Consider the following 10,373-nt stretch of genomic DNA (forward strand, 5'->3'; position numbering starts at 1 on the left):
CTCCTCTCTCTCTTGTTCCTTCTCCTGTCTTTCTCTCTCTCTCTCTCCTGCCTTTCATTCTCTTCTCATTCCTTTCTGGAAGGCTCTCTCTTTCTCTTCCCGTTCTTTTTCGGAAGGCTCTCTCCTTCTCCCACTCTCTTTCCTTCTCCCACTCTCTTTCCTCAAAGTCAAGTTTCCTCTGTTCCAATTGTACCTTTGCTAACAATATCCTGTCAGATTCTGCTTCTGACCCTGTTTCTGCTTCTTCAGATTCAAGGAGACAATGGTTGGCCACTAGCCTTTGGAGTTCAGACTTCCTAGTACTGTGATCCCACACTGCTCAGCCGTGTTCCTCAACTCCTCCATAGACAGTGCTTTTAACTTATCCCAAGTTACTTCACCCTGACTTGGAGAACTGCTAGCTTCAGTTGCAGACATGTTAGAATTCAATCACACATGACCAGGAGGAAACCTGTATTGAAAACTTGCTCTTTTTGATTGGGAACAATTAGGCTTCCCATTTCCAATTTCTCTTGTTTGTCTATGGGTAAAATTACGGACACAGGCACCCAAATTTCTGTTTTGACTAGGTGAGAAAGGTGTCTGGGGATCCGCTTCAGCCTTCAGCTGGTCTTACTGTAACAGGCTTTACTTTTAAACACACTGTGTTTGGAGCTCCTCCTTTGGTGAATCTTTGTTCACCGCTTCCAAATATCAGGCAAAGAAATGAGCACAAACAGGCTTTCTTAGGTTTAAAGAAGAAAAGTCAAATTTATTAACATTTAAACGGTAATTCGGTTAATGCCTATGGATACACATCACGCCCCACGCTCTGTAGGGTGTTTCACATCGTGTGAGGTTCATTCAGCCTTGCTGGTCATGACTAAACCCACTTATTTACAGTCGAAGGTCTGGGCTTACCTTCATGAATCACACAGAAGGCTGATGAATGATGCAATTGACACAGGTTTCAGATTTTTCATAATGAAAGTATGTTCAATATGTACTGCGGATCTCAATATGGCAAAACCCATGCTAATGTTCCTATATGACGAACAACAAATAGATTACTTCCCCTTGGACTTCTTAAACTAAGCCCCTCTGTGTTCCCTAACCCACAGTCGGTTAACTGCGAACACTACACTAACCCCCTTTTCTAAGGTTTGTTCGGGACATGCAGAGGTAACTCTCCACATGGCTGTGAGTTGAGTATTCTGCAGGCTGTGGATGAAATGCTCACCCTGCTGACTTTGGATGCCGGGTCGTGTCTTCTACGATCGAAGTCCTTGGAGCCGTAACCATTCCTTAGGGCATGCGACTTCCTTTGGTCCTGGTTGTAGAGGGAGCAGCGTGCTCTGATCTTCTGTCCTGTAGAGCTGTGTGGCTGCTGTCCATTTGACATTAACTGTTTAATCCTCTCCTTCCTCAGGCTGCTTCACTTCTACTGATCAGCGGTCTTGCTTTTTCCACCAAAACCGGAATGTTCCCTTTTTTTCTGACTGATCTTGTCAGACGATGGAAAATGCTTTGATTGGTCCCTGGAGAGAAAGCTTTGTTTGAATCTGTAGTATTTTCCCGCCTCTCATCTAGCTGGTTTCGTTGGGGGAGCGGGGGACGGACAGTGGCAACTGTTGGTCTTGCATCATCTAGTTGAGTACTATACGAGGTGTGAACTGTTTCCGATGGGTTCTGTTGTCCGATTGACTTGATTATATATAAAACCAATGGATTTCATTGTCTCCTTAGCCAGCTTGGAGCCAGTGATGATGTGGGTGGCTGGCTGAGAGCAGAAGGCAATGTCTCTGGTGCGTGGAGTGAGTTTTGGTTTAGCATTTGAAAAGCTTGTCCTTCCTGGTCTGAGACCAACAGCCTGTCCTCTGGTAACTGTGTTTTAATCACTGTCCTTTTTACAGCCATTTTCCCCAAACTGGGGTGTTACTCCTGGCGAATAGTCTTGGATTAAAAATTTTTTTTTTTAATTTCCAAAATATACTTTATTCATAAAAATCTGTAAAAATTACATTGCCAAACAGTTTCCAAACAGCACCAAAAAATACAAACATTGCAAGGGAGATCAGTTTCCTTCAATACTGTCATGAGTTTCTTCCCAACCCTTCCGTTTCACAATTGTCATGTCAATTACAGTTTTACATTTACAGCAATTGAGAATATTAACGATACAGTTCGAGGGGTTTCCCATTGATCCAGCCCCTCAGTCCAGCTTGGTGGGGGAACCTTACACTGTGGTCTTTCCCCATTGAGCCTTTGCTGCGGCTGCCCCAAGCTTTAGTGCGTCCCTCAGCACGTAGTCCTGGACCTTGGAATGTGTCAGTCTGCAACATTCAGTGGTGGACAACTCTTTGCGCTGGAAGACCAGCAAGTTTCGGGCAGACCAAAGGGCGTCTTTCACCGAATTGATAGTCCTCCAGCAGCAGTTGATGTTTGTCTCGGTGTGCGTCCCTGGGAACAGCCCGTAGAGCACAGACTCCTGTGTTACAGAGCTGCTTGGGATGAACCTTGACAAAAACCACTGCATCTCTTTCCACACCTGCTTTGCAAAGGCACATTCCAGGAGGAGGTGGGCGACCGTCTCTTCCCCACCACAGCCAACGCGGGGGCACTGTGCGGAGGGGGCGAGACTTCGGGTGTGCATGAAGGATCTGACGGGGAGGGCCCTTCTCACCACCAGCCAAGCTACGTCTTGGTGCTTGTTTGAAAGTTCTGGTGATGAGGCATTCCGCCAAATGACTTTGACGGTCTGCTCGGGGAACCATCCGACAGGATCCACCGTTTCCTTTTCCCGTAGGGCCTTGAGGACATTCCGTCTTGGATTAAAAATGATAATCCTTTAGTTGCCCCTACGAGGATCTTCTGTCTACCGAGACTGAGACCCCTCGCACAAATATCTTCCTTCGTCCTCTTCTTGTCGTGTGTGAGCACCCCTCATGTTCAAATCAAACCGTATCCTTCCCCGTTAAACTAAACTCTGGGGAAACCCTCCCTCCCGCTTTAAACAAACTTACTATTGCTAAAACACATACAAACAAGACAGTACATTCCTCTTGTCAAAACATATAGTCTTGGCAAAAACTCTCCTCTCTTATGCCACACAGAAACTTCACTTTACAGTACACAGAAAAGAGAAAAACCTTTGTACATACAAGTACTGGTTTTATACAGTCTGCAAAAACAACTCTTCCCTCCCGACCCAAATCTTTAAAATCACAATTTTCTCTCGCTGAGAGCAATCCATTGACGTCGGAGGGCTTTCTTGCGTTTCTGCAGTCAATAAAAACCAAGTAACACACTACTCTAGACTGTGCCACTGCCAGGAGGTGAAACATCAATTGGGATCTCTACATTTAAACTGAAATCCCACCATGGAGGGGACGTTATGTCTTTTATTTCTTCCACCTTCTCCCACCTTCTCTCTGTTGCATTGTTCGAATGTGTAAAAATGTTTTTGGGACACCTCCACTTGTTTTAGGAGTTTTTTGAGATGTACGGGCAGGGCTGGTATCTCATACCCGTACGTGGTGATGTAACTCTGTAGATTGTCTACAGACTTGTTAATGTCGAGGTGAACTGTGGTCTCGATTGTGGGAAGAATTCTGAACCTCTGTGTGGGGTTTAAAGCAGAAGGGCCGCTTGTTCACAGGACACCAGGTGTCGTTGTGAACCCTGTCGTGGTCGAGGCTAGTCGTCACACAGTATGTTCCACTGCCAGAATATGCTACCTGAGGTGACACGTGGGCCAGGACCATCACCTCCATGGTGCAATTGACTGGCTCTAAGCCTTTGTATTTAAACCTACACCTGGCAGCCTTTGAGGTCACTGTCAGTCATGGCGTGCTCCCACCTAACCACGTACAGTGGGACCTCACGATAGTGCACGTATACCCCAACTCAGATGACGCCAATGCTCTCCACGTGGTACACCGGCGCAGGCGTTTGGGTCTAGCTCAGTACTGGCATCCGCAACACTATCCCCATAATCATATGGTTTGACTGACCACAGTCCACAGGAACCGGGTAGGCTTCTGAAGCCAGCCTGAGCTGACACGGGCTCAAACGGTTGCTGTACAGACTGAGGTGCCTGTTACTAACCCAAGAAGGAACATGACCTTCCCTCAGGTCCTCCAATTACTGCGTCCTTCATTTAGCAACCAGGCCCCATAAAGTACACACGTGTCATTCCTTGCAGTCTGAGCCGAGGCATTCCTATCCTCCTTGATTAACTCGTTAATGGAGTGTGCCTGAGACTCCAACTGTGCTATGACCTCCCTCAAATGGATAGTCATAGCCTGGTCTTCATGCAACTCCCCTGCCTCGACCGCATTCCCCTCTCCCAGGACCTTTCGTAACTGGTTCTGAGGGTATTGACCTGAATCTGCAATTCAGCATCATCTAAACTATTGATGGCTGACGTTCCTGTGCCGAAAGCGGTCGCAGCATCATTTATCAATCCCCATTTGTACCTTATAGAGCCAACGCTGCTCTCCTTATCCTGTGTATACAATACATCTAACTGTACATCCCATTAACTTAACTCATAAAATTGATGGTACATTTCACGGAGCAGGGTTTCATACAAATGCTCCGTTTCCACCAGACACCATTCTGGCTGTTGCACACAGATCAGGTTTCAAACAACTGAAATGACCTGATGGTGCACCATGTGGTACAGTATCTTTCCTGTGGGGACTAAAACCAAGCCATTCCCTGAGCCCGGTGTGGTGACGGGGCAACCGATCTCAGCTCCCCTTACCAGTGGGGCTGTGGACAGAGGCTTTCTTTCCTGGGCAACAAGTTCTGTGGCATTTACTGTGTTGGGATGTCTCAGGGTTACACAGGAGACCATACTCCTGTGCCAACCCACTCCTGCCCTGAAATCCTCCCATTGCCTTATAAACGCAATCGACATTCCTTTGGGGCAGGCCCTCAGAGACACCCCCCACACACACACACGTAAATGCCCTGTTCCTCCTTCCACCACTTGTTCCAGCACACCTCTACACCCCTTTCTACCCCGTGATCATCCGTTATGTGTCGTTCCTCAGTCATTCCCGGTCCGTGGTCTGGTTCCCTTTTACTGGGTCTAACTTTCTCAACCACCACCAAATTCCCGGGGAATGTTCCCTTCACGTCTGAGATAGACGCTCTTCCCTTCAGTCACCCTAACCCTCGTGGCAGTAACCTTTATTTTTACACACGGCATGGAAGCCTCCCCGAAAGTGTAGCCAGCGTGGTTCATGTGCCTGGCCGAATTCGACCCCACCCACCCTGGCCACCTTCCCTTGTGGAAATAGACCCTCTGTCCGTCCATCACCCCTGTATCACCTTTAGTCACAGTGGGTCCGTGTCCTCCAGAGCCCCCGCACAGAATGGATGCTTCAGTGTCTCCCCTTCTCACCCTGCCGGTCTATACGGCCATCAATAATATGAATTCCCATCGGGAGGTCTGCATCGTTCATTCTTCTGATGTTTCCCTGCTTGAAAACAAACTGACAGAATGCATAATCCTCTGTGAGAGGTTTGATCCTCCACAGGTCCAACTGCTTATTTACAAAACATGGAAAAACTATCTACAAAACTCCACTGCCTTACTTGAGGCACCCACGGCCAGATGGTATCCAGCCAGGACCTCTTGTGTTTCTGCACTGGCTCGTAGGGAGACGGCAATGGAACTCTTGGCCTTGAGGTCCTGTTGCTCCTCCTTACAGCCCCGGATATTGGGTCCTCGTCATCGTCCCAGATGAACAGTGACAGGCCCGTATCCACCAGACTCATGACTGGGCCTGGGCCCCTTTTGACCGTTACCTTCCCTTCCTCAGGAGTAAACAGTTTACACTGGTTGATGTGAAACCATTTTGTCCACCTGGGAAGCTTCACTGCATAGACCATGGGGCTCACCTCATCAACGATGTTGTACGTCCCCATGTACAGTGGTTCGAAAACCCCTACCCGGGCGTAATTCCTCAGCATCATCATGTCTCCTATCTTCCATTCCTGGCAGCACTGTGGTTCTTGCAGCAACTGGCTCTGGCGATGCTGCTTCCCCAGATTGCTGACAGCCTGTCAGTGAATGCTCTGGAGTGTCTCGTACAGATTCTGCACAAAATGATCCTGGGTGACCTCCCTCACCTGTAGCTCTGATAGCCCTGGAGCTGTCACATGTATGGGAGCTTTCATTACTCTTCCCGTCATGAGCACATGCGGGCAGTACCTTGTGCTTTTAGAGGGACTGGATCGAACTCCCATTAGAATCAATGGAAGGAATTCATCCCAGCACTGAGGGAACAACCCTATCTCCTTCCTCAACCTTTCTTTTAAAGTTTGGTTCATACGCTCCACAATCCCTGAAGACTGTGGATTGTGAGACACATGCCACCTTCCGTGTATTCCCAAGAGTCTGAGGGTATTCCTCCTGACCTGGCCTGTGAAATGACTCCCCTGGTAGGATTCCACCACATGTGGCAATCCCCACCAGGAGAACAACTCTCTCCCCAGCAGCCTCACAGTTGCTAGTGCGGTGGCTGATCTACAAGGAAAAGCTTCGACCAACTTGGCGAATACATCGACCAGGACCAAGCAGTACTTGTTCCCAGCCTTTGTCCTCGGTAGCAGTCCAATAAAGTCGATCTGCAAAGACCACCATGGCCCCTCTACCCTTCTCGCGTGTCCTAAGGGTGCCTTTCTTTTCTGGGGATCAGGGTTGTTCACCGTGCACACCAAACAGTTCACACAGAACTCCCAAACCTCTTCCCTGAGCTGGGCCCAACACCCTACCTCCTCTACCCTCTTCCAGGTGATTTCTGGCCCTGGCTGCCCTGTTCCCAGACCCACGTGGGCCAACTGAAGAAATTGTTCCCGGTGCTGTTCGGGAACTACCCATCGATCCCCCTTAAAGAGCATACCCTCTTTGACAACCACGTCCGCTGCCCCGACCGCACCTTCAACCTTTTCTTCCCTCACCAGCTTTTCTCGGACCGCTCTGATAGCCGAGTCCTCTGTCCGGACCTTGGTTAGGTCGGGGGCTATCACTGTCTCCTGGGTCCCTCCTTTGTCCCAAAGTGCTGTGAACGGCCCTGCCTGATAGGGATCCCAGAATTCTCTCTCCCTTGTTCCCTGTTTTTCAAGCTCATTGGCCTTAAAGTTTCCCTGCCACCTCGGCTCTGACCTGGAGTGGGCTTTCACTTTGTGGATGTAAAAGTCCTCTCCACTGCCTACGGCCGCAAGGATCATTTTCAACAAAGGGGCCGTTGTAAAAGGTTTCCCGTCTGCTGCTTTAAAGTCACGGTGGCTCCAAATCGCCAGATATTCGGTACACAGCTTGCAGGTGAACATCAAGTCCAAACAAATGGTGTAAGGAGGGGGGAATTCCTCGGGATGTGTAACCACATACGCCACCACTGAGAATTCTGTGTATCGGACACTCATGGTGTCGGGGAGTTTAATTGCCTTGGCCACCTTGGCCTGAAGGTCACAAATCCCACATCCCGTGAATCGCGTCCCGTTTACGACAGAACCTGATCCAGCAACATAGGTGTCCCTACGGTAGGTTGGACTGCGGCCTTGACCCCTACATCGTGATCCCAAACCCCTTCAACGGTGCACCTAAGAGCTTCCCCTGCATATGTGAGGTTCATGGTGAGTTTGGGCTCCGTGAGCCCCAGCACTTTCAAATTTAGCTGAGACAGTAGTAAAGTCCAGCGCGCAATGTGAGCACTGGTCTCTGTGCCGTCCTTTATCCTTCCGTCCAGCAGTATTTGAGTGGGGATATGGATAGTTAACAATGTGATGAGCGAGCACCCCGTGAAAAGCTGAGAGTGTTTCATGGCCCAATAGGTGGTCTAGAAGATGCCTTTCGCAATTGGAGTATCCTTGCTCCACGTCTATGAGGACCCTTGAGGAGTACACTCCTGGAGCAACACTGCACCTAAGGTATCCCCACTGGAGGTTACTTCCAAGAAGAAACTCTCACCCCCATTAATCACCACTCGTGCTGGTGCCATTTGGAGGTCCTCCTTGAGGCACACTAACACTGCCTGGCAGTTCTCATCCCACTCCCATCCGACTCCCTTCAGGAGGAGCCGGAGCAGAGAGGCTGCTGTGGTGGTGTAGCGCTCAATGGAGTTGTGGCAGTACCCTGTGAGCCCCAGGAAAGACCTTACCCCAGTCACGTCTTTCGGCGCTGGCAACTCCTGTATTGCCTTCCTCCTTGCCTCATCTATGCAGTGCTTTCCTGCCAGCATGGTCAAACCCAGAAATTTTACTTCAGGCTGACCAATCTGGGCTTTCTTGGGATTCACCTTGAATTCCATCTCCTTCAGTAGCCCTAGCAACTCTGCTAATAATGGGCCATGTTTCTCCTCCCCCTCTGAGAAGAGCAACAAATCGTCCATGTATTGGACCAGTTGGTGTGGCCGGCTGAACGCTTTGAGTGCATCAGCCATGCTCTGGTGAATGATAGATACAGTTGTGGAAGCCCCGGGGAAGACTAGGCCAAGTATACTGTTGGCCTTTAAAAGTGAAAGTGAACTTATACCATTCCTCCTATTTCAAGGGGATTGAACAGAACCTGTTTGAAATATCCAGCACTGAAAACGTGGTTGCGGTGGCTGGAATGCTCCCTATGAGGTCAGCTACTGCTGTCACTGCAGGCGCGTATGCTGGAATGTTTTTATTGAGGACTCGATAGTCCACAGTAGCTCTCCACGAATTGTCCGGTTTCGTGACCAGCCAAAGTGGTCAAAGGTCTGGGCTTAGCCTTATGAATCACACTGAAGGATGATAAATAATGCAATCGACACAGGTTTCAGATTTCGAATCATAAAAGTATGTTTAATATGTACAGCAAATCTCAATATGGCAAAACCCATGCTAATGTTCCTATATGACTAACAACAAATAGATTACTTCCCCTTGGACTTCTTAAACTAAGCCCCTCTGTGTTCCCTAACTCACAGTCAGTTAACTCCCAACACGACACTAGCCCCCTTTTCTAAGGTTTGGTCGGGACATGCAGAGGTAACTCTCCACATGGCTGTGAGTTGAGTATTCTGCAGGCTGTGGATGAAATGCTCACCCTGCTGACTTTGAATGCCGGGTCGTGTCTTCTACGATCGAAGTCCTTGGGGCCGTAACCATTCCTTAGGGCATGCGACTTCCTTTGGTCCTGGTTGTAGAGGGAGCAGCGTGCTCTGATCTTCTGTCCTGTAGAGCTGTGTGGCTGCTGTCCATTTGACATTAACTGCTCAACCCTCTCTTTCCTCAGGCTGCTTCACTTCGACTGATCAGCGGTCTTGCTTTTTCCACAAAAAGCCAAATGTTCCCTTTTTTTCTGACTGATCTTGTCAGATGATGGAAAATGCTTTGATTGGTCCCTGGAGAGAAAGCTTTGTTTGAATCTGTGGCATTTTCCCGCCTCTCATCTAGCTGCTTTCGGTGGGGGAGGGGGCGGACGGACAATGGGAGCTGTTGGTCTTGCATCATCTAGTTGAGTACTATACGAGGTGTGAACTGTTTCCGATGGGTTCTGTTGTCCGATTGACTTGATTATATATAAAACCGGTGGATTTCATTGTCTACTTAGGCACCTTGGAACCAGTGATGATGTGGGTGGCTGGTTGAGAGCAGAAGGCAATGTCTCTGTTGGGTGGAGTGGGTTTTGGTTTAGCATTTGAAAAGCTTGTCCTTTCTGATGTGAGACCAACAGCTTGTCCTCTGGTAACTGTGTTTTCAACACTCTACTTTTCACAGCCATTTCCCCCCAACTGGGATGTTACCCCTGGCGAATAAAGTCTTGGATTAAAAATGATAATCCTTCAGCTCGCATGCATATGTGATAGGCACATGCAAAGAGACACAGAAAGAGCAGAAGAAAAATAAAGTGGAGAACTTTGAGGCAATCTCTGAACAGTTTCTTGTTACTGTGCTTCGAGCTCACTGTAGAGTCCTTTTGTAGGTAGTTCTTTCTTGTAGGTTATTCTTGCTTTTCATTGGGGCCCAGTATTCTTCTTAAACTTTGCTCACTGTTGGAGACATTTCTCTCTCTTGGGGTTCTTGTGTCTTCAATGAATTCCAAAGCTGGGGAGAATGAGATGAGAGCAGACAGGAGAGAGGTGTTCGCAATCCAGGAGCCAGTAGCTTTCTGTCTTCAAATTCACTGTGGCGAGTTCAAAACCTGCTACAGCCAGTTAGTCAGGTGACTAAAATAAAAGCACAATACTGCAGATGCTATATTATAATTATTTATTACAGTCATGTGACTAAACGAGTCTGACCACGTCTTCTGTGTATCGGGAGCAGGGACTGGTTCCTTTGTGCCAACACTGTCTGCTAGTTTGCAAAAATGTATTTCTGGCCAGGGGCCTGGAAATTTCTTGTAAGAG

This window comes from Heterodontus francisci, chromosome 8, assembly GCF_036365525.1.
Source record: "Heterodontus francisci isolate sHetFra1 chromosome 8, sHetFra1.hap1, whole genome shotgun sequence".
Classification (NCBI taxonomy): Eukaryota; Metazoa; Chordata; class Chondrichthyes; order Heterodontiformes; family Heterodontidae; genus Heterodontus; species Heterodontus francisci.